At 51.2% G+C, this 25,100-nt stretch overlaps 1 protein-coding gene across 4 annotated transcripts in view; it reads right to left on the bottom strand.

The window, feature by feature from the left end:
• GDPD5 (glycerophosphodiester phosphodiesterase domain containing 5) overlaps positions 1–24,749 on the bottom strand; it is an 86,040-nt gene extending 61,291 nt beyond the window's left edge. For 3 of the 4 annotated variants that reach the window (XM_016161562.2, XM_016161563.2, XM_036220866.1), the window contains exon 1: positions 23,963–24,749. The gene's annotated coding sequence lies outside the window, so the exon portion shown is untranslated. The remainder of the gene's footprint in view (positions 1–23,962) is intronic. The other variant, XM_016161564.2, reaches the window with a different exon arrangement.
• Positions 24,750–25,100: the final 351 nt, after the last annotated feature.

Below are 25,100 nucleotides of genomic sequence, written 5' to 3'. Positions count from 1 at the left end.
CATGCACATCGTCTCCCCTCTCCAGGTAGCAATAAACAGGCCTGAGTATCACCCAGTTTGTCCCACTCTGTCCCTTTTCAGCCAGCATTCCCTTTCTTTCCTTCTTTCTCATCGAAACTTCTCAGAGTGTCTACACTCATGTCTCCGCTCCCTCCCTCCCACCTGCTGCAAACTCACCACCCTCTGTTCCCACCAAGTTCGGTCATGACCCCTGTGTGAATAAGGACAGTTCTCAACCTCCCTGACCTTCCTTCTGGAAATGTCCTCCTTCCTGGGCTTCCAGGATACCAGTTACTCTAGTTTCCCTCCTCCCTCTCCAGTCCCTATCCCAGCTCCTTAGCTGACTCCTCTCATGCTGCTGCTCTTCATCCTAAGCATCTTTTCCTTCCCTTGCCCTTCATATTCTCCTTAGAAGATATCATCTACCACCCCTGTCTCTGCCTAGACCAAGATCAAGGCCCAAGTACCCAATGAACCTCAGGTCGTCCCACCCTGGACATCCCACAGAAATCTCATACCCACGGTATCCAAATGGGAATCCATCGCATCTCTCTAAACCTGCTCTTCCCTCTTCCTCCATCTCAAGCCACCTGGAAGATGAGAATAACCCTCCCCACCTCCTCAAACCCTTAAATCCCATCCGGCACCAAGCCTTGCTCTGTTCTCTACCTCCCTTCCCTCATCTCGCACCAAACATCCCTTAACTCTCGGCTCAAACTCCTCCTGCGGGAAGCCTTTCTTAACTCTCCGGTCAGACGTGGGCATGCCTTTTCCTGTTTTTGAGCGCCACACATAGCCCTCAGTTCCTTAGCCGTGCTAGTGTACAGCTGCACATCCCATTGCCCCAGGCTGCCTCCGGAAGGGCAGGAGCAGTATCTCATATGCAAGTGGAGGGCTATACCTGCCCAGACACAGCTCAACTTTCCGAATCAAAATCCTTCCCTTTTCCCAGCTGTAGTCCTGCCCTGCCTCCAAGTCACAACTCAAAGTACCCTTCTGAGTGACCCTTGGCAGTTCCCTTTCCCAGATACAGTACCAGCATCTGAGAACTCAAAAAACAAACAAATAAAAAACAAACAAAGTGGTGATTCATCTAATCCTCAGGACAGCCCTGCTGGGATCTGCATTCTCACTCCTTTGACAGATGAGAAAACCATGGCTCAGAGGGATGAGGTGACTTTTCCAGGGCCACACAGCTGCTAAGTCCTTCTTTTCTTGAAATCATGTTCCTAGACATGACCTCCCTCTGGATGGAGCACTGGCCTTCCAGGATGACTAGAAGCAGGTGGAGTGGAGGATGGAGGGTCTGAGAGGGAGGGCTCCTGCTCTTAAAGAGCACCCTTTCTCACCTGAATTGGAAGCAGCCCTGAGTGCCACTGCACCTGGCTGCAGCAACTGGAAGAGCCTGAGGCTGGCTCCTTTACTGTGGGACTTGGAGCAAGTCACTGATCCTTAGCTTCCCGATGTGATGTGATGGGGGCTGGGTACCGCAACTCTCAGATCTGTTCCATTTGGACCCTGCAAGGCTACAGAGTAGGGAGAGGTGGAAAGGGGAGACCATTAGGGATGCAGCAGCTCTTCTCCACAGACAGTCTTGGGGGCAGATGAGGCCCTGCCTGTTACACAAGAGCTGGCTGTCAGGCTCCTCCAACCCGGTTGGCCAAGGTGGTCACCCTCTAACCTTTCTAACTCCCCCTGCAGGAGACTGGATGTGAGCAGAGGAAAATCACAAAGTATCGACATACTGAAAGGGGAAGAAAAGCAAGCCAGGGTGGGCATGCACATCACAGGCAAAGCTGATGCAAATGCACGGGCAAACACCTGGGTTTGAGCCCCATCACTTCTGACCTCTCCCTACACTCACTAAGTCCAGGACTCCCCCAAGTCCTGCTGATTCCATATCAGAAGTGACTCCCCATTAGGGCACTCCAGCCCTTTACATCCTACATGAGAAATAACCAAGGATTCCGTGGGACCCACAGGATCAAACCCAACATGCAAAGTTTTTTTCTCATCCTGGCTTCGATTTACCTCCCAGGCCTCCAGGGGAGCCCCAGCCACCTGGAACTAAGTCCTTGCCCCAGCAACTCCCCTTTCCAACTCTACACCCTTACACAGCCAGTTCCCTCTGCACGGAATGCCTTCTTTCTCTGCTTGGTGAACTCCTATAGATCTCTCAATACCAAATGGGAAAGGCTGTGGTTCAGTGAATTGGCTTCTGTAGTGGGAGTCAGGTCCTAAAGTCCCGAGTAAATTGCATGTGATCAAAATTACCTTACTTTTACAACTCACTTATATACAACATCTAGGCCCTGGTCTAGACAGTTCCCATGTTTTGACTCATCTAATTCTCACGACTGAGGCAGGCTGTATTTCCAAACACATCTGCTGGCAATATCTCCATCCCACCTGCTCTTCTTACAATGTAACTCTGACACTTTTCTGGAAGGGCTGGGGACTGACGGCTGAAGTGACACCACAAGGCTTCTAAGGCTCGGTCATTGAATGTGATGCAGTTTCTGCCTCATTCACTGGGGCACTGCTGCTGGAGCTCTGAGCCACCATGTATACACTCTGACTGCTCCGAGGCTGCCAGATGTGAGGCAGCCTAGACCAGCTGCAGAGTGGATGAGGCCCCAGGACTACATGATGAGCAACAGAGGCCTGGCCGGTCTCCAGCTGCTTCAGCTCCCTGCTACTCTAGCCACCATTTGGCTGTATCTACGTGGGAGACCCTGAGCCTAAGCTGCTCAGCTGATCACAACTTAAATTTCTGATCTATAGCAACTGTGAAAGAATAAAATGGTTTTTGTTATATAAAGTCACTATGTTTCAGGGCGATTTCTTATGTAACAATAGTAACGGGAATATCACTATCCCCACTTTGGAGAAGACTCTGAAGCACAGAGAGAGATTAAGCAACTTGCCCAAGTAACTGGCAGAGCCAGGATTTGAATCCAGGGAGTTTAGTCCCAGAATCCACAGTATTCACCACTATGCCATACTAACTGCCTCTGAGGTCTGATTGGTCTCCAGGCCCACAAGGAAGCCCCAGGGAGTGGTTGCTGAATAAATGGCTGAGGGAAGGAATAAGTAAATGAAAATTTAATGAGCAAAAGCAGAGCATGACCGACCTCTCAGGTATAAGGCAGGGACCTTGCACAAGCCTGCACCATGCAAATGAGCTTGACATAATCACCTCATACTGGAGCAGACAGAGGTTCTAAAGCCTTTAGTCCCTGCCTCCCTCCCAGGGCCCACAGCCATGGGAGAAGATAACAATTAGAGGTGTCCACCCACTTCTACCCCTCACAGATGAGCCTGAGCTCAGTGCTCATCTCTCTGCTTTCTGCCCCCAACCCTGCATGTTGCAGGGTTTGACACAGGCCCCTGGAAAGCCAGTGCCTCCTAAGGGTAAGGCCTGTGGACCCTGGGGACTACAGTGGGAAGGTCCCAGGCTGCGAGGCTAGAGACCTGGGTTTAATCCTGCCATGGCCATTGACAGGCTGTGTGAATTTGGGCAAGTCCCTGCTCCTCTCTGGACCCAGGTGCTCTCCAGCTCCACTGTTCTAAAGACTCACCAGATGCTGAGCTGGCCTCATGAATGGGGGTTGAGGTGAGCTGGGGTGTGTGGGTCCAATAATCCATGGTCCTATAAGACCCCAAAGGGATCTGTCCCTGGAAGTAAAGTGGATAATGAGAATGAATCCCACCTACCACTGGGAGCTTGCAATGTGCCAGACATTTGTACATGCACAATTTCTAATCCTTGCAGCAACCCCATTAGGCACAGTAACAAGTGACAAAGGACACAGACTTACAACTCAAGTGATGCTGAAAGCCAGGATCCAACTCAGGGCTATTCAACTTCAAAACTCCCACTCCTTTCACAATAGGAAGACGTAGAAGCAACCCAAGTGCCCAACAACCAACAAATGGATAAACTAAATCTGGTATATACACACACTGGAATAGTATTCAGCATTAAATACTATTGTCACATGCTACAACCATGTAGCAAAACTAGGTGAACCTGGAGGAAATGCTAAGTGAAATAAGCTAGTCACAAAAAGACAAATACTGCATGATTCCACATGTATGAGGTATCTAAAGTAGTCAAATTCATAGAAACAGAAAGTAGAATGGGGGTTGCCAGGGAATGGTGGGGGTAGACGATGGGGGCATTGTTTAATGGGTATAAAGTTTCAGTTTTGCAAGATGAAAAAGATCTGGAGATTGGCATGAAACAACATGAACACAGTTGACACTATTGACCTGTGCACTTAAAAATGATGAAGGAGGTAAATTTTACATTTTTGTTTGTTTGTTTGTTTTAACCACAGTTAAAAATAATTCCCATTCTTGGCATAGAGAGGGAAATTAAGAGGGGTATTAAGTAGGAGAGTCTAGGCAGGCTTCACAAAAAAGGGGTCATTCGAGTCAGGCAGGATTTGGGTAAGCATAGATAAGTCTGGGGCACTACATAGGCTCAAGCCTTTAGTCCCTCCTCCCTCCCAGGACCCAGTGACTCCACCTCCCTGCCCATCACAGGCCCTCCAGATCTCCACACAAAAGCAGTGACCTAGAAGAGAACAGCATTGGCCTGGAAGCAAGGATTTCTTGAACACCTACTATGTGTTCCCAGGCCCACTTACTGTGTGACCTTGGGCCAGCCCCTGTCCTCTGGGGCCTCAGTCTTCCCATCTGGATAATCAGAGGGTGGCCCAGAATTCCTTTCCATTCTCACACTGGGTATAATCTCTGGGAGGCACCAGAGAGGGGGACCAGGGACCAGGTGCTGCAGCTTCATGATCCTGCCCCAAGCAGGCTCTGCCCACTTCACAGAGGAGAATCCGAGACCCAGGAGGCTTTGGTTTCATCCTGACTCAACAAACAGACACCTGTACCTACTATGTTTGTGATACTATCATAACTCCTCCTCCCAACCCAGTCCTGTTTCTCCTACTCCAGGCTGCCAAAAGTAGAACAGACTCTAACATAGGGCAAAGCATGAGTCACTGTACTGAGTGACAATGTCCTCTGTGCCTAGGGCTCTCTCCAAGAATTCTGACTCTCACCTCTTCCCCTGATGCAGGAATCCTGTGCCCCAGAAGGAATGAGATGGGATGGTTCTTGGATCCAATCCCAGCTCTCCCAAGTACTAGCTGAGCCCCAGTGTCCTCATTTGCATAGTAAAGATAAGGATACCTCCCACAGCGCCCTGGGTGAGCATTACATGAAGCAAAGGCACAAAGCACTGAGCCCAAGGTCTGGAATATAGTAGATGCTCCATAAATGGCTGCCATCATGAACTCTCTCCTTGAAGACAAAGCCATTTTCCTCTATCTGCTTGTTCCTCTCAGAGGCTGGTTTGTTTGTTTGAACTCTTCCCAGAAGAGATTATCCCGCAGGGATGCTGGTGATGCTTCCAGCCATCCCCAGGGAAGAGAAGGGAGAAGCAATGAGCCTTGCCTGTTGGAAAAAGTAAAATCATCAGGTAGAAACAAGAGAGAAGTCCTGGAGAAACACTGTGCTGCCCCAGTACTCTCACCCCCCTCTCCTTCACCCAGGAGGGCCCATGGTGGCCCCAGATCTTGCTAATAAGCTTCCTGGAGCCTGGCTAGGAAGCCTGACATGATCAGGCTACTTAAATTACACAAAGCCTTCTATTCTTAGCTGAGAAGGGGCTATTTCCTTCCCTTCAGGCTGACAGCACGCTATCACCCCCACCCCAGGTGCTATCACCCCCACCCCAGGTACAGGCCCTGGGGGTCAATCATGACCACAAGGGAAGTGGTGGGCAGCCCTGTGACCTGACTGAAGCCTGAGGCCCACATGAGAGAGCTTCAGAGTGAGCCCCTGACACCCAGGTGTCCAAGGGTTCTGCAGAGGGGCTTTCTGGGTTGGACAGAGGTCTGGATCAGATGACCCCTAAAGTCATTTCCAAATTCAATCTGGTTCCAAAAGTCTTGACTTCAAATGACCAAGATTCTAAGGTACCATAATCCAGTGCTTCCAAGATTGGGAATAGAAAGATTCCATGGAACTAGAGAATCAAAGTCCAAGATGCTAGAGATGACCAGAGGCTGGGCTTGTATATGCACCTCCCCTTCCCCTTGAGAGGCAGAGGATGGCCAGCTCCACCCTGACCTTGGGGCCCCTAGAGGACTCAGCACTGAGGTCAGCAACATTTCTGAGTCTTCTAGATCTCCCAGAGTTCCTGGGGAACTTCTATGCACTGCAAAAGGTACAGGAAAAGGAGGAGAGGACAGGCCTAAGCCATCCTGAGGCCAGAGAGTGCTGCGCAGGGCATCCACTATTAGCGTCTGCCTGTGCCAGCACGGCCAGCAAACTCCTGTCAGACAGGCCTGGCGAGGCTCGTCAACCTGCCTAAGGTCAAGGCTAGGAGATGGAGGAGCAAGGGTGAGAACACAAGCCCCGGCTGGATTCAGAAATCATTCATTCGCACTGCTTCGCTTTAGGCCACAGCTTCCCAGACCATCTTTTCTGACATCTGCTTTTAGATGGAAAACTGAGGCCAAAAAGAGAAAGGTCAGGTGCTCGAGGTCACAGAAATTGGTGGCAGAGCCAGGGAGAATCATTCTCACTGACTGCCCTCATCCCCTGGCCAGGTCCCTAACAGTAATCCTCTTCTGGATTCCCCTTTTCCAGCCACACAGAACCAGGGCTCTTGTGGCAGAGCTGTCTCCTATTCTCTTGGTCCCCAGTAAAGTAACTGCTCTGCAGGGTCATCTGAGGGACAAGCCAAGAATCAGAGGATAGGACAGTGGGTCACAGCCTCATGCCCAAGGCTGGCCAGCTGAGCATGGCACAGTCTGGCAAGGGCTGACCCTGACACATGTCAGGAACATGCACTTGGGTACTTGTCAGGAATACTCAGAGGCTAATTAATCAGCTGTCCCATTAAGGAGAGCAAATGAGGCTCTGCTTGGCTGGCAGTCACAGAGTCTGCTTGTCACCAGCGAGGGGAACCCAGCCTCAGATTCCTCAGCCACCGGCCTGCACACCAGGCCGCCTTCCCCCAGACTTCCCCAGTTACTCTTTTTTTCCAATAAAGTTTTATAATTTCTCATCAGAATCTCACAGCACTGAGAGTTAGGTATCTATTACCATCTGTTTATAGTTACAGGGAAATTAGGGACTCACTCTAGGCCACAGGCGACCATGCAGAGTCAAGACTCGCACCCAGGGCTGCCTGGTTGCATGACTTCTCCTGGTCCCATAGGGAAGCTGCCCAGGTGATTTAGAGGCTCCTCTCATTGGGTCATAAATTGAGAACATGTCTAAGCTGCACCGACTATTTCAAGGAGCTCTTTATCACTTAGACCACAGGTCAAGTACCTAAAAATCCAATTCTTTTGCTCTGGGCTGGAATTAGATCCTGTCTGCAAATCAATGGCCTCCTATGTGCCTGGCATCCTACTGGGTAGCCCATTCTCTAGGTGGTTTGATTTGACCTCACACTAGCTTTGTGAAGTTGGTCTAGGCAGAACCTCAGAGTAGCCATGTCACAAATCCAAAGCTGCACAGGCACAGGATGGAGCTGGAACAGGAACCCAAGAGTGTCAGGCCTTTTCAAGAGGAGAGAGAAATGATCTTTATGTTCAGTGGGCTCTTTTCTCAATACACTGGTTAAGTTTATGTTGATGCTCCATTATATTCTTCTGCCTGCTCCCTGTCCACCTCCCTCTGTCCCATGCTAAACTAAGCAGAGGAAGCATCTGTGATGTTTCCGGGTACCAGCTGAGCCCAGCTGTGTGCCCCCAACCCCATCCCTGGAGGGTCCAGGACACCATCTGGAAGCCACTCAGGAACAAGGACATTGAGAGGGACCCACAGAACTCTGGGGAAAAAGATGCTGGGTATAGCCCAGCCCTGTTCGCATGTGCCCCATCCTGGACAGGGTGGCTTTGACCAAGCATTCTGTGTGACGGGCTGCACAGGACCTCTAGAGCTGCATCCATACCAGAGACCCGAGTCTCCCCAATTGACACCTTTTGGCATCAACTGGAAAGTGAAGGTGATGGAGGGGTGACAGCCTTATTCTGTCTCTCAGACCCTACATACCCCAACTCGCAGCTACATGGGACACAGGAGGCAGAGTCCCCTGCATGCAGGAAAGCCCTGTTGGACCTAGCCTGTGAGCAGCACAGATAAGCTGGGGAGGGGGAGTTCCTGACATGTGCTCCCCACCCTTTCCCAGAGACCAAACCCAACACTCTCCAGGCCTCTGGGTTGTGGCTGGGGTGGGGGCAGTATCTGGTTCCAGGGCCCAGCAGGCTGATTCTCTTCCTATTTAAATGCAAACAGACACAGGAGTGCAAACACACAGCCTGATCTGCATGTGCAACTTGTACATAATTCATGGGCTCCTATGCTTTGGCCTGGATAAAATGTACCCAGCAGGAGAAGCCACACAGAGAATAGTGAGCAGCCACCCGGGAACACTTTCGAGAAAGGGGTTAGTGGACCAGAGGCCTGGGAGATTATGAAACTTGGACCAATAAATATTATTACCAACAAGAACTGTGTATATGTATATGGGGTAAGTAAGTTTGCCATGTGCTTTCACAAAGTATCTTACTGCATCTTCACAAAAGTCCAGTGTGGGAGTTACTACTGTCTTCATTTTATAGATGAAGAAACAGGCTCAGGGGTTAAGTAACTTACCCACTTTCACTGAAAAGGAAGAACTTCCTGCCCTTCACCAAGCTGCTATACGCACAAAACCCTCAACCCCAGCCTGGCTCCACACCCCTCTCCCCCAAATCATGGTTTGGGGCCTTAGAAGAGCCATCAGCAAGGACAAGAAGGCATTTTATCCTGATCTCAGAGGGCCAACTATTGAAGGAAGGGAGAAAGAGAATTCAACCAACAGAGCAAGCCTGACTGCCACCCCAGCAAACATCCTGCCTCCCACCTAGGATCCACCAGGGCAGCCCAGTGAACATGGAGCCTTGGGGAGAAACAGTCTGGTCTTCCCCTACACACATGCGAGAATTCCTGAGAGCCCTTCAGAGCTAGAAGGGACTTGCCAGGTCACCTTGCTCAATCATGAGCATGAGGAACTCAAGGTCCAAAAAGGAAAAGGACTTGTCCAAGGTCCCACAGTGAAAGAGTCTAGTCAGTCCACAAACCTACCAAGTGCCAGCCATAGCTGGGGACATTTAGGATGAATGTGACACAGTCTGGCCTCCAAGGTATGCCTAGTCAGGTGGGCACCCACTCAGCCAGTGTTTGGAACCTCATGATCTGCCCCGGCCAACATCAGCCAATCTCCAAAGACCCTCCTTTTCCTCCCTCTGCACCCATCACCTCAGGCTCCTTATAGTGTCCTGAAGGTGTAACCCACCTGTTGTTACCTCTATATTTTTTATCTGTTGTTGATCTTCTAGGAATACCCTTCTCAGCTGGCCAGAGCCTGCCCAGCCCCCACTCCCAACTGGTAACCTCTGCCCTTTTTGCGGAGCCTCACTCAAGCTCCCCCCACCCCACCTCTGCTCCCCACCCCCAAGCTCAGGCTGATCCCAGGGCAAGTCTCCCTGTCTCCCTTTCTCCCTCCCTCTTCAGGGCCTCCCCACACTCCTGACCTCCCTTACATCATCTATGTACTCTGCCCAGGTTAATTGTTCCTGGAACCGGCTCAGCGCATTCCCCAGGACCTAGACTAAAGCAAGCTGAGCTGAGTAAAATGTGTCGCACACCCACCCACCACAAAGACCCAGAACAATTTTTAAAAATTACTTCTTCCTTTTAAGGCTTGTATTTGTCTTTCTTTAAACACCCTTAGTGGCACGGGAAATGAAATGGAAGGTTCTTAGTCAGATGCCTCTTGGCATTTCCAAATGTTGGCTCTGTGCCTGACACACAGTAGATGTCTGAGATCCCTTCCTTCATCTGGTGGATGAAAGAATAAAAATATCTCCACCTTCTACTTTCCTGAGCTGCCTGAAACTCCACCATTATTATCAGTTCTTTCCTGGGACTAAATTCTGCTCCCTATGATCCTCTCAAAATGCAAAGAGCCCTAGGCAAGAAAGAAGCTTTAGCTGGAGGCTTCTGTGTGCAAAATGGGAAAGCGAGGGTTTCCTAATCAGCTCTCCCCAAAATGTTTTCTCTAGACTATTAGTCCCAGACCACGCTATGTGACAAAGGAGTTACATGTTCAAACAAGCTTAAGAAAGGCTGGCTGGCTGCACACTGTACCACCTTTCGGGGATCCCTAATTTATACTGATATATTAAAGGCTCTGAGAAGTCTTGTTGTGACTTATGCAACCTAGCATTTCCAGACTCTGTATGCCCATGCGTCCTAGGACCCGATACCATCCCAGGGAACTAGGGCCCCTCAGAATACAGTCTCAGAAGTGTGGACTAGATGGTGTGCGCAGGTCCACTGCAGGACAAGGTATGTGCACCGAAGGGTGTTTGTGGCACCCAGCCAAAGTCACACTTCCTTGTACTGACCATTTTACAGAGGCAGAGGTCTGATCTAAGCCACCAATAACAATCCTTTGTGACAGATACAGAAAATGAATGAGGCATCATATAGCTCACAAATGGTGAACAGAAGGGGTAACAGGCCAGGCTGGAGACCTGAGTTCTAACTGCAATACGGTGCTTACTACTGGCCACTAGGTAGGAGACCAAATCCTGCTGAGTTCTGCTTTCATTGTCTGCTAAATGGAGATAATGCTATTCTCAGAACCGTTGTGAAGAATTATTGCGGTGATGCAAAGAGGCAGATTATAAACTGTAAAGTCCTGTACTGGCATTTGCTATATACATCATTACTCCTCTGCCTGCACTGCTAGGAGGGGGTGATCATGTTTTGATTGATCATAAGCCACTTCAGAGGTCCTCGATCAGAATGGGTGGGTGGGTAGATGGGTAGATGAATCCCTAGCAAGATCCAGGATCAACAAAAACTGGTTGAGCAGGTATAAATGAATGAATCGATTCTAACAAGCTCATTTGTCCCATCTCCCAGTCCCCAACTCATAGAAGCAGCAGATTAGGAGGGACACATGAACACAAATACACACACACACACACACACACACACACACACCCACAGGCAGGAGGGGAGAAAAAATTAGTAATCGGTTCTGGGCTGCCGGAGGCAGGTCTGTGGGCAGCAGACTGAAGGGTCAGGATGAGAAGAGCCAGAAACCGGCGAAGGCAGAAACTATTGAACAGGTGCAGCAGTCCAGGGTCACAGGTTGCGGGGGCCAACAGGTCCCGGCATTCCCAGCAAAGCAGTCAGTGTTCCCAAGGCCCATCCCTGAGAGGTTAACTGTGTCAGCATTGTGCAGGGAAAGGAAATGATCAAACCTTTTCACAAGGTTTCCAAGCAAATCCTCTAAATGGTTGTTTTTAAAGGGGACAGTGAGCAGAAGGAAGGCTTAAGGGCATAAGCCTTAGCTGTCTGGAAAAATACTTCTTATATCTTTACACCAACTCATCCACATAGTCATGCATAGGACAAACATTTTATCTGTCCGTCTGTATCTGTCTGTCTATCTGCCTATCCATCTATCTATTTATTTTTAGGACATTTTTCAAGTGCCTACTGTGTGCCAGACAAATGTGGTTAGGCAGGGGGTGGGGGCACAAGGCCTCTCTGCACTGAAGACTGAGTAAATGAGGTATTGGGTCACTTGGTCACTCAAGGACAGAGAGGAAGGTATTAGAGAAAAAAAGGCACGGACAGAATTTCTGGAGGAGCAAGTTGAACTACTAAATGACCTCAGGCAAGTCATCTTCCTTCTGTGAGCCTCCACCTTCCCATTGGTAAAGTGGGCTAATAATAAAAATCAAGAAGACTACTACATTGTACCAGGCACTGGGCCAGTAGTTACGGACCTTATCTCATCTAAAATACACAGCCAGAGAGACAGCAATTGCTATTTGTTATAGGGAATGATTGTCCCTTTTATAGATGAGCAAACTGAGGCTCAGCTGGTTACTCACTTGCCTGAGGGCCGAGTTGGTATAAGAGCCAGAACTTAACTCCAGATTGTCCGATTCCAGAGCTCACCTTCCCCTTGCCCTCCCAAATAAGTCCCATGCTGCCTCTCATAGATTGCCATGAAGATTCAGTGAGTTCATGGATATCAAAACACTTTGTAAAGGTAAACTATTATGTGTCCAAAGCCAACAAGAAAGAAGTCTTGATTCCTCCCTGAAACCAAACACTGAAGTTCATGGGTGCATTCAGAACTGGCTGCAACCCAGAACTCCTGGGTTCCTGATCTCTCCATTTCCTGAGTTCCTTAGCCAACTTCTTCCTAGGACGAAGGGACCCAGTTAATCTCACCCACAGCCCATAGGGCCCCCTCCCATACCAGAAACTGTCCAGCTCATAATCAGCTGGCTCCCTTGTACCCCCAGATGGCACAGGCTAGCAGTGGTGCCATGGAGGCTCCCTCACCACTCCCCACTGACAACTGTGGGACCTCAGGACAATCGCCTCATCTCTCCAAGGCCCCGGTTCCCACCCACAAAATGAGGGATTAAAGCACACTTCACATGGGAAGAGAGGAACTCCAATGAGGGACACACCTGACCTTGAGTTGGATGAGTTTAGCTGGGTGGGTAGAAGGAGACCCAGGCTCTCAAAATCCCTGTTCTGAGGAAGGCACTATTTCACCCACCAGGAATCCCAACTCACTGCCTGCCCATGGAAGCCCTGGTATGAGCTGGACGCAGCTCCTCCCACCAGCAGCTAGCAGCAGGCTTCCCAGACTGGCTGGGGCCCAGGTGGAGGAGAAAAAGGGTCTTCCAGCTGAACTGAATACATTTTCACTGAAGAGACTGAGCTCCAGGGCACAGACATCCTCACAGGCCTACCTTGGCTCAGAGAGGTTGCTAACTGGCTTCAGGCCACACAGCAAGCCATGGGTCAAGTGGATGCTGGGACTCATACCTTCTAGGCCCAGCCCAGGACTCTCTCCGTTGGCATAGGGTCATCCCTTTGGAGCATGGATGAAGCAAGTGTGAACAGTAAAGATGACATACTACCCCCACTCCATGTTGGTCAGGAAGTGCTGGCCGTTGATAGATGGGACCTGAAGCCACAAGGTGAAAATGGACATTCGAGTTACTCCATTCCCTGCCTTACTACAGGTACTGATGGAGCACATATGTATAGAGGATGAATTCGGTCAACAAGAGGAAAGCAGTTCTGGTTGCAGCATAATGGACTTAAGTTAGACTTAAGACAGAACTTCCTGAGGTGGCATTAAAAATTAACAGTGCACACAGAAAGGGAGGAGGATGGGGGTGGTTGTAGAGTCTCCTCTAAAATACAAGATGCTGTCTTATCCATTATGTCATTTTTAGCTTCAAAACAGACATAGAAGGTATAAATGTTACTGCCTCATTTTATAGGGAAGCAAATGAGGCTCAGAGAGGTTAAGTGACTTGCCCAGTGTTAAGCTCTGCTCAAAAAAGGCAGAGCTAGGCTTCAAAGCCAGGACCGACTGAGAAGACCACACAGCTCCCTTCTTAGGAAGGCCTCTGAGAAGCCACCACAGGCATCTTATGGCTCCTCCTAAGATGCCCAGGGCTGAGCTGCTGGAGATGCCAGAGCATTCCTGTGGGGGAGGAGAGGGAATGTTCAGTGGTAGCCCTGCCCAGCTGCCTTCAACACATCATTCCGTGGGGGCTTCACAGGGGCTTTCCATGAAGCGTGCCCCAATATATCTCTCCATTTCCCACATCACGGGCCTTGTGGTGTTGGCCCAGCAATGTCTGCATGGCCTGCCTGGCCCCAAACTCCCCTTACCTGGTCTTCGTAGGCTCCTGCGACCCACCTGAGTTCAGGGCAGCATGGCCTATTCTGGGGATCAGAGGCTGATGTGAACCCAGGGCTGATCCCCCAAGCTGCTGATGGCTGGCCAGCTCTAAGGAGAGAACATAAGGTAGCTACACCAGAGCTAGCTCTTGGCCGAGGCACCTGAGCTCACCTGACACCAGCCTACCCATGATCTTTGCTCCACTCTGGAGACAAAGCTGTCCCTGGCAAGGCCACCCACCAAGCCACCTGCAGCCTAATTTGAGGGAGGAGGCGTGGACCAAGGCAGACTTCTTGGGTCCCTGACTTCTCTGTAGCCCCAGGGTGGAAGCAGCCTGACTCCTCCAGACACACTTAGCACATTGCATGTCATGGACCCAGCCCTAGGAGGGCTTGCTACCATCCTACAGATAGGAAAATGGAGGGTCAGAGAAGGCAAGCGACTTGCCCAAAGAACCAAGAAGAAACTGAGCCAGGATTCAAACCCAGGCCAGCCCAATTCTAGAAACTGCATATTTCCCGCCATATCACTCTACCTCCGAGGACTTGCTCTGCGCCCTAAATGCTGAATGCCCCGTTCCCTACTACAGCCCTAGAGCCATGCCTCCTTGCCTCATGCTTACTCTTCCCCCTTTCTACAATGCCTTTCCTGTCCAATTTGGACCAGTAAAGTCCTAGCCTACCTTCAAGACTAATTTCAAATGCCCCCTTCTCCATGAAGCCTCTTCAATTCCTCTCATTCTCCTCTGAGCTCCTGTGTTTTGCTTGCATCCTACTCAGGGCTGCCCAGCCTGGCCCATGAGGAAGAGAAGTGGACTGTGCCTTGACCACTCCCATCTATCCCCAGCCTCCAGGGCTCCTCCACAGGAACAACCTAAGTCCTCTTCTTCCCAGCTCCCAGCATAGACTTGGGGGAAGAACTTGGGAACATCTAGTTCAACTGCTTTCTTTCATAGATGAGGCAACTGCAGCTTGATAGAGCAAGAGGCCACTTCTCACATGACATGATTTGCAGGAGAGGATGGGGGTGGAGGTGGGGGGTGGAAGGGCTGACAGGTAAGTGTCCACAATGTAGCAAGGCTGTGGGAAGCTGTCACAGCCTTGTCACTGGATCAGAATCTAGACTGAGAGCAGTGACAGTCTCCATCCTTTCACTGATGGTCCAGCCACACGCTGTTTGTTCTGAGCTCTAACTGTATTATTTGTGATGATGGTGAAGGCTGTCACTTACTGGGCACTTCTTGCTTGCCAGGCACCATCCTAAGCACCTAACATGGAGTCACTCTTTCAGTCTTCACAATAACCCTAGAAGTATTCTGTTATCTCCACTTCAAAGATGAGGAAACCAAGGCACAGAGAGATTAAGGGGCACACTATATAGTTTCTCAGCCATATTATGGCAGAGTCAGGATTTCAGGAGAAAGTCTGGTTTCAGAGCCTGTGTTCTAACCACTATTCTACATTGCATGCTTAAGAGGGACAGAAACATAGGTTGTTCATGTGATCAGGCTGGAGAAAATTTAGATCCAGGTCCTCTGAGGACCAGTGGGAGCAGAGCTGGACAAAGCGATGGAAATGGTGGGTAGGTGCCTGGGAACCAATATCGAAGGGATGCTAAGGTACCTCTGGAGAGGCAGAGATAGAAAGACAAGGTATTCCAGAACTCCTCTCCTGGAGAGGACTATGGCGGTTAGAATGCTTTGACTTATCTTTGGGGTGGGGGTGGAGACCCCCTTTGCCCAAGGAACAATACATGATCCTTAAGCTGCATTCTAAGGAGAGTAAATCCTGAGGACTCCTTGGCTTCTGAATGACAGAATAAGGAATGTCTCCTGCTTGCCTTTCCGGATCCACTCTCCCACTTGTCTGGGGTCCTGGAGGTTGATCTCAATGGACTGCACTGTCTCTGGCTTTGGGATAGGTTCACCTAATGGGAAGCCCCCGTGGAAGACTGGAGGAAAGGAGATAGTTGGATTTATTCCCTTGCTAGGTCCCCTGAGCTGATTGGTTCCCTCTACTATAGGCCATAGCCCTCGTCCACAGAGGTGACCACTTCCTCCCTAGGCAGCTTCAGCCTGGGCCATAACTGCTCTCAGGGGCTGCTAGTCCTGGTGCTGTACTCTCCTTTGTTCCTCTGCTACACCCCTATTGGCAGAGCAGTTTACCCTGGGTGGACATACCCTCTCTAGCCAGGCCAGAGCAGAGGAGGCCAAGCACAGCCACCAAATGCCCTCAGGGCCTCCTCTAAATACACATGAAACAAGTGATTACAGATGTGGTTTGCAGGGATGCCCAGGCCTCCCCTGTCTCAGCCTGGGCCTGACCAAGTACATGGAGTGGACAGGGAACAGGACCCGGCCAGTAAAGAGAGGGGCAGGCGCAGAGTTCAGCGCCTAATGAGGATGATCCGGGACAGTTTCCGAGTGCTCACTATCTGGTAGGCACTGAGCTTTACGCGCCAAGTACTTTACTCGCTTCTCAGAACAACCCAAGGAAATACATCCTATATATGTATTTTACAGAAGAAAAAAACCGGTGCTAAAGAAACTGAAATGACTTGTCCAGGGTCAAATTGCCAGTAAGTAACAAAGCCAAAACTCAAACAAAAGTTTTTCTGCCTCCAGAACTCATCCTGGTAACTACCTTGAAATAATTTTAGTGAACTAGCTTCCTACAGAGGCAGCTAACTTAAGTGGGGTCAGTTATTGGTGAGGGCCAGACAGAGGCCTCCAGTGTCTCCCCAGTCTCCTCCCCTAGATTAAAAAAAAAAAAAACTCTGACATTTTTCAGTTCTCCCAGGTGGGACAGGGCCCCAAGCGGGCGGTGCAATTGGGTATCTGGTTGGAAAAACAAGCAGATTCAGACAAGGCTTCATTGTTGAGGAGAGCCAAACACTTGGGCCATGAAAACAAAACCAAGCAAAACAAAATGCTTGCTGTCTTGTCTTATCTCTTAGAGACAAGGGAGACAGAGAAGGGCCTCAAGACTGGGTGTTGATCTCTCCCCCTACCAGCCACCATTTCTGAGACCTGGCCTCAGGTGGTGACGGCAGGAGGTACAGCACTGCAATGGGAAGGAAGTCCAGCGTCTGAGGCCAGCCTGGCTCTGCCTCTGTCTGTGACCATCTACTGTACACTGCTGATAAATATGTCAGGCACTGTAAGGTACTTTCTGTGCATAGCCTTGCTTGATCTCCGCAGCCCTTCTGGAGAGATATTATTGTAATTTCTATTTTCGGATGAGGACACCAAGGCTCAGAGAAGACACCCAAGCAGAGAGCAGAGGATTGCTGGAACCCACGTGTACAGGACTATAAAGTTTTTCCACTCCCATTTCTCTAGGCAGGGAGGTCCTGGGAGAACAGTGCCGCAGAGGACAGAGCAGCCTGGAAGCAATGAGCTCCTTGTCACAAGCTGTGCAGGTACCATCCTGGGCAGGCTGTAGGAGGCATGCTTCGAAAAGGCAGCTGGTGGTTCTCAATCTTGACTGCCCACTGAGACATCATCTGGGGTGCTTTAAAAACAACTGATGCCTGGGTCTTTCCCTGGATTGTGGTGTGGGGCCCAGGTAGGACTTTTAAAAGTTTCCTAAATGATTCTAATGTGTACGGCAAAGTTTGAAAGCCATGGGCTCAGATGCCTACTATAACCTCTCCTACCTCACAAGCTTCCCAACCCCACACCTTCTGAAGGAGAGAAGGGCTTTACTACTCTGGTCCCATTTTACAGGAGAGGTCAAAGAAACAGGCAAAATATAAGGGAAAAGGTTGTATCCTCAAGGCTCTACAGCTAGCCACAAGTTCAAGCAGCACAAGGGGACTCTGACTTCAGGGTACCTCTGGGGTGACCTCCTTTAAGATACTTGGGGGGTCCTGGCTCCCTCGTCAGTGGAAGAAAACTTTTTTTTGAGCCTCCTGGGTGGGAGGGTGAGAGGAATTCTTCATGACTTTTTTTAAATAGTCTTTTCATTCAAAGCTAAACAGCTGCGGGATTAATGTTGGAAGACCACCTCTGCTGGTGGGTGTGCCTTGGGAGCAAGAATATAAAAGAACTCCCAAGCAAGGCCTGTTTATTCTTTTCTGTAGGAGATTTGGTCCCAGGCCTAGGAAGAGCTGGGATGCTCAGACCACAGCTCATACTTCCTCCCCCACCTACCTTCTTGCCTTCCTTGTGCCCTCAAAGCAGAATATCACAGATGGCGAGACAATGTGAGGTGTTGGGAAGAGGGAGCCTTGTGGACTCCAACAGACCTGGGGGCTGCCCAGGTTCTACCCCAGTCCGCTACGCTGAGACAGGAACCACTATCCTCTGAGCTCATTCCCAGCACTGACCTCACGGCAGTGCCGGGGCGCACACAAGTGTTAAATGATACTTTCAAACTCAGCTCTAGGAGCACCACCTCCAGGAGGCCTTTCCTGACTCCTTCCCTATGCAATACTGGATAACCCCAGCCTCTGGCCTTCCCTGCCCCCATTCTGTCACATTTTGTGTTGTCACTGTTTCTATGTCCTCCCATCCAGGCCGCCCATTCATTCATTGCACAAAGCAGCTGCCCTTTCCCCGGGATTCATTCTATACATCCCTCTCGAGCACCTGTTCTCTTTCAGACGCTTTGAAAGATGCTGGAGATACAGCCGAAAACAGCTAACAAGCATTGAGTGCTTATTAGTACCAGGTATTTTTCTGAGTGCTTTATATGTATAATTCGGTTTAATCACAACCTTATGAAATAGGTGCTGTAATTGTCCTGTTTTACAGATGGAGAAATGAGGCCCAGAGAGGTTAAATAATTTGCCCAAGTCACACGGCTAGTGCTTGCTTTGGGGCTGTGATTTGAGCATCACTCTGCACCAGCTTCCACAGACAATGATGGGGCCCGCCCCCACCTCAGGAGCTCACTCTTCACAATTTGGAAGTTTTGTATCTGTGTGTTTACTTATTTTATGTCTGCTTCCCCCACAGACTAAAATCTCCAATCACACTACATTTTGAGCAGGACCCAGATGGCTCTTCCCAAATGGGTCATTCCTGCTGTTAAGGCCTGAGAATAACCAGGTCCCTGGATATCCCACTCCTTGCTCTGAACTTAGCTTAAAGCCTTCCATGTCTCTCAACTGTCTGCTCACTGGGAAGGTGGTAGGAATCGCAGCTATGCAAATCTCGTCTGACAGAGTCCTCCCCAGACAGCAAAGGGTCCTCCTCTGGTAAGTCCTCCCTGCCACCTGGCACACTCTGCTTCCTGGCATCACAAGCTGGATTCTTTAATCAGCTTCCTACTGAGTCACTCATTCATGAGGCTACCAAGAGGACAGGCATGTGGACTCAGGCTGACAGAGTACCTCCCTCCCTTCATCCCATTTAACCCCCACAGCACTTATTATCAGCCCCATTTTACAAGTACAAAGGTTGAATGACTTGCCCAAGGGGCAGCTCACGTTGCCTCTCCTGTGGGGGTTGCCACTTTGTGCCAGGCGTGCTGCCAGGCACTTTGGTGGTATAGAATCTAGTTTTGGCTGGCAAGGAGAGCAGACCTACACAGCCCCAGTTCACACACCATAGTCAGCGAGCAAGGGGTATGGATCTGCAGAGGAGGTTGGATTCCTCCTGCTTGGGAAGAGTCCTGGAAGCTTCTAGGAAGAGGCATCTTCAAGCTTGGCTAGATTCCTCACTGCTCCACGCCCACGACCACCACAACGGGAGGACAGGCAAGCCTTGGCCTATAAAGCTATGGTGCCCAGTGGGAACTTGCCACCGCCCTGGAGGCTGCAAAGGAAGGAGCAGCAGCTGCCCTGCCAATGACCCTGCTGTGGCCAGGCCAGCCTGCCTCCAGCACTGCCAACCTGGCCTGGCCCAGCCGGCTCCCAATCACAGGGTCTACTCTGCCCAGCTAATGACCATGCTGCCAGCAACCCAGGGCACCGCCCTTCTTCAGAAAAAGCAGCAGCTAACTACAGAGCCTGCTGGCCCAGACAGCAACTAGGCCAAGAATCACAGCCGCCCAGCATACCACATCCTCTGGCCCTGATGCTGTGGTCTCCTCCTCTACCTTACAGGGTCACAAAGGACACTGCAGAAGTTGGAGCTCCAGGAGCTTGGACACCACCCCACTCACTTACCTGTGAAAAAACAGGATCACAGAAGGGGGCTGATTCACCCCAAGTCACACAGTCAGCCAGTATAGGGACCCAGGGCCCTGGATACCCAGCCAAGGTTTCCTTGCTGGGCCCCGAGCTCACCCTAACACTTTTTTTTTTTAAGCCTTAAGAAGACTCATTTCTAGGTTTTTTACATGCCAAGTATGCTCTCAAGGTACTTAGACAGAGTTGAGGAGACAGAATACTTCTAAAAGCTGTCAAGCTGTCTGTTTAGTCAGAGGAGCACAGACTTCACTCCTCACTCCCCATTATCTAGCTGTGTGACCGTGAGCAAGACAATGTACCTCTCTGAGCCCCAGTTTCTAGGAGATGACAACAGTTACCTCCCAGAGTTGTGAATGAGTGTCCATAAAGAGCTTAGCAGTGTCTGGCTCATAATAACTACTCAAAGCTTTAGTTGTTGCTAATACCATCATCATAATATTATTAATGACTATGTGGATACATTCTACGAACTATAAAATATGATGTAATGGCAGATATTATTTATTACTATTACTGTGAAGTGTTAAAGATTCAGAGGGGGTGTGACCAGAGGGTTAAGTCAAGAATGTTTCTTGGGGAATGACTGAGTTGGGCCTTAAGAGGTAGGGAGGTGAGCAGAAAAGAGGCAGGGATGGTGGTTCTGACAGGAGGAACCCCATAAGCATAGGGGCAGCAATAGGGCCACATGTGGTATTTTTAGGAGACATTTATGAGCAATTAGCCAGGGGTCCATGCAGTGGCTATAATGAGCAAGGCCTCAAATACACAACGAAGGGGCCTGGTTTCCATCTTACAGGCAAGAAGGAGCCATGCAGGTTTCTGAGTGGGCATTCCATGACATTTTCTGAACTGTGAATTGACTTTCACACCCCTCACCGACCCCACAGACCCCAGCATCACTACCCCAGAGTTCTCCCTGGTTCTCTGCTGACACATCATCCCACTCTACAACTCTAGGCCCACTCCATGGTTCATGTTCACACTGAAGCACCCTTTCACTAAATACCTATCTCGCCATGTGTTTTATGACCCAACAGTCACCAGTAACTACCCTCACTTTGTAGAGGAGCAAATGGCCTGGCAGGGTTAGGTGTCTTTCTCATAATCTCAGAGTGAGCAAGTGGCACAGCCCGGAACTGGTATCAGGACCCCTAACTGTCTACATCAAGTTGCCTCCAGCCCTAGCCTGGACACTTTCCTCCTTGATGAAGCCTTCCAGGGTTATTCCAGTCCTCAAGGGGCCTCTCTCTGCCACATCTCATCACCTATTTGGAATCAGAGGCCCACAGCTTGACCCTAACTCAGCTAGCTTGGTTTCCATTATTTTCTATGGGTCCACCTGGCCCGCCAATGGGAGAGAGCCAGGGTTAATAATATAGCTCACTTTTTCTGGTCCTCCTCCCTCACCACCTTATCCAAGACTTCTTATAGCCCTAATAGGAACTACCCACCTCCTGGGGGTAGGGGGTGGGATCAACGGCTGGCTAAGCATAGAGCAATTTCCTTGAGCCTGCCTCCCAGCATGAGGAGACCCATAAATTATTCACTGCACCTTTGTGCCCTAGGGAAGCCAGACAATGAGCCAAAGTGAATGAACACCAGCTCCCGCAACCCTGGCCCTGGGGTTGGGGCGTCAGAATCCAGAGCCCCTTGCCAGGGTCCTCAAGCAGATTTTAGAGGGCTATGAGACCAGGAAGGTAGCACGGTACGGGGCGGGGGGGAGGGGCAGGTCTGACCCACACAAGATTCCCAGCTGAGTAAACCCAGGTGTGTGTGCCTGCAACAGTAGTCTGCATCCTAATCTAAGGCAAGTCTGAGAATTTTCCCAGATTTTCTAGTCAAAATTCAAGCTTCCTTTCCTTATAGGGAAGGAAATAGATATTTGGCCAACCATTGTATATTTATATCTCAGTCCTCACAACAACCTCATAAAGGAGGAATTCTAATTTATAGAGAAGCTGGGGCTCCAAGGAGTGAAGTGATTTGCGCAAGGCCACATGGCCAGTGGGCGGTAGAGCAGATTCATGCCCACCTGGTCTGTCTCATCATTATCTGCCTATGCCACTTAGCTCACCCAATTGTGAGCTAGTCATCACACTGCCTTTTCCATCTGGGTAACTTCTGGGGACTTGGCATGCAGTTGGCACCCAGACAGTTCCTGAAGCAAACACAAAGGCCCTGGGCAGGTGGTTTCACCCCTGAACCTCACTTTCCCATTACAAGGTAGCCATCAATAACAAGCCCTGTCTTGGCAAACACAAATAACTCTTTTAGCTCTTGACAGTCTGCTGGATAAGATGACCCTATTATTTGAGCAGATAACACACATCTGCCTTGACCCCATTTTATAGGTGAGGCTGGGCACCATGAATGCATCTGAGAAGTCCCAGGTGGCTCCCCAACACTGTTCTGCCTCATGCTTGAGGTTCTTTCCATCATACTATGAAATGAGATCACAGGTGTGAAATTATCTCATCAAAGAGGACTCTGTTTAGAGGCAGGGATTATTATGAGAATTTGAATCGCTAAGGATTAGGGGGTAGGTGGAATCCCAAACCCTTCAGTCACCTTCTCTTGCAGTTCCCTTATCCCTCCACCCCCAGAGACTAAGCTTCTAGCTGTCAGCAGACCTCTCCGCCATCCTTTACCTCCCAGGGGCTTTCCATGGTGGTTTCCCCAATACTCCAGGAAGCCAGGCACAACAGGGGTTAACTAGTCCCTGCTAAGGCCACAGGGCTCAGACCAAGGCCATGTCCCCTCCCTCCCCACCTAGAACAAGAGCCTACAAAGTTCAGGCAAAACCTCTTTCGCAACACTCCTCTCTCTCCCTGCATGGTCTGGAGGGTGGTAAGTAGCAGAAAAAGCCCCCTACCTGGGAATCCGGACATCTGGGTCTATGCCCCCAGCCCTGGCAGCCCCAACCTTGTAACCTAGAGCAAGCTCTCCCCTCCTGGGCCAGAGGTGTCTCGCAGGTTCCTCTGCCCAGGAGAGGCTAAAGTCAACCTTTAGTCTGGGCCAAAGGCTATGGGGCCGCTGGCATGTCTTGCGCCCCAGCACCAACCACAGAGACTCTTATAACAGCTTCATATGTGGTCACCCTGACCTCGAATCATGGGTGAGGAAAGCCCCAGCTACCCACCCAGAAGATGCTAACTGGGGAGGGGGTGTGAATACCTTGAAGGCTGTTTGGGAAGGCTTTCTCAAGTACACTTGTGGTTGGACCACTCACTGGCAGCTCCCCACTGAGGCCCCTTAGTAATGTGAAGGATGTGAGCTGGGTGAGTGCTGAGGGGCCTCTTCTCCTCAAGCTCTGATGGGTTCTGACTTGGTGACGTCTACAGTGAGTTTCTTCAACAGATAAGCAGCGTCTCAGGACCTCCAGAGTGCCTCAGAGACCCTGGTGCCTGGCAAACAAGGGCCAAGGGCGGCTGCTCTCCAGTCCTGGGCTCATAGAGAGGGGAGCTGTGAAAGTGGGAAGCTTCCTACCTCTGCCCTCAACTTTGGGTCACCTTTCCTGGGAGGTGACATGGCTATAGAGTTGGAGAGAAGGAGGTCAGGAAAAGCCACCTCCCCAGCCTCAAGATCAGCTCTAGAATACCCCCCGTGGCCCCACCTTGACCTCTTCCGCCTTCCTCTCTTTTACTCTTCATTTTCTGCTTCTTTCCGTCTCCAACCTATTTCACCCCAGAGTAAAAAGAGCAGGGTCACTCAACCCCAATGAGTCTCAGTTTACACATCTGTAAGCGCCCATAGCAGTACACGACACCTTTTATCTCACGGAGTATTAGTGAGCCTTAGTGAGGGACCACTTGCATAAGGGTGGGGCGCGGACTCGCACACAATGGGCGCTCGGTGAGTGTCCGTTTTTTCCCTGCCTCACTTTCCCGCGCCCCCTCCTAGCCAGTTTCAGCCTCGGCTAGTGCCCAGCACACCCTCGCAGCTGGCCCCCGCGCTGCCCGATCCAGCAAGAAGCTGCCCTAACCTCGGCATCCGGGGCTCTCTCACCTGCAGCTCTCGGCTCTTGCCAGCCGCCGGGGCAGAAGGGCTCGTGTTCTCTTCGGGGCAAGCCCCTCGCCCCTCGCCTGGGACGGCAGGAAGGTGGCAACTTCAGCTCGCAGCACCACCTCGGTCCGGTTCAGTCAGACTGTCCAGCCCGCGTGGGATCGGGGCGCTGGACCCGGGCCGGGGCTTCCTGGGCGAAGCAGCACCGTGTCGGAGGCAGCTGGAGGTCCGGGTCTCGGGTTAACAGAGTCTGGGGGTTGTCCGGGCTCCTTAGCTCTCAATCGGGGCCCTGGGGACACCCTGCATTAATCCCGGACGGTGGGCTGGGGGCTCCAATACACACTGTGGAAAGGCTGGGAACGAGCCCGCAACCTTGGACCCGTATGGCGGGCCAGGAGAGTCCCGCCCAGGTGCACTGGACCGGGGTCGGGGGCTCCGAGCGTCCCGTTCACGGTGCCCCGGACCGCAGGGCTGAGAGTGTCCGGGCGCGGAACCCGGGGCCGGGGCAGACGGGGCAGGTCAGGACGCCAGCGAGGAGCCGCCGGGGCCAGAGCACGACGGGGAAGTCTTCCTAGGTCCGGACTCCGCTCGCTCTGCAAAATGGGGCGGACCTCGGTGCAGCGGCTGACTCCGGAGCTCCGGACCGCAGCTCCACTTCCTCCTCTTCTCCCAGCTCGCACGCCGCTCGTTCAGCTCCGCGCTGCAGCCGCCGCCACCCCAGCCTCTGTCATTCCCGTCGCCTACCCCCACAGGAGCTGCGGCCGGGGCCGGAGGCGAGACGAGCCGAGGCAGCGCCGCCCAGCGCCCGAGTGCAGGCCAGCACCGCCCCGCCCGGACGGGGCGGAGTCAGCTCAGGGCCCCGCCCCTCGCCCGGGCCTGGGGCAAGGGGCGGGGCGCGCTCCAGAGGCCCCTCCCTCCCCCGCGCTGTCAGGCAGCAGGAGCCAATGAGACAGTGGGAAAAGAGCGGAGCTCTGCGCAACGCGAACTCTACCTCGGAGTGGGCAGGACCGACAGTGGACACGTGAGGCTGGGTACCTGGCGGTGCAGGCGGCTTGTGCGGTTTTAAAGAGCCGAGCGGGAGGGAGGTTAACCTGGGGACCTGGATGGAGGGAGAAGTGAAGCGGACCGGTCTGTCTGGGAA

Source organism: Rousettus aegyptiacus, unplaced genomic scaffold, assembly GCF_014176215.1.
Source record: "Rousettus aegyptiacus isolate mRouAeg1 unplaced genomic scaffold, mRouAeg1.p scaffold_m13_p_5, whole genome shotgun sequence".
Taxonomy (NCBI): Eukaryota; Metazoa; Chordata; class Mammalia; order Chiroptera; family Pteropodidae; genus Rousettus; species Rousettus aegyptiacus.
Note: the sequence above shows the minus strand (reverse complement) of the source record. Positions and strands in the feature narration are given on the sequence as shown.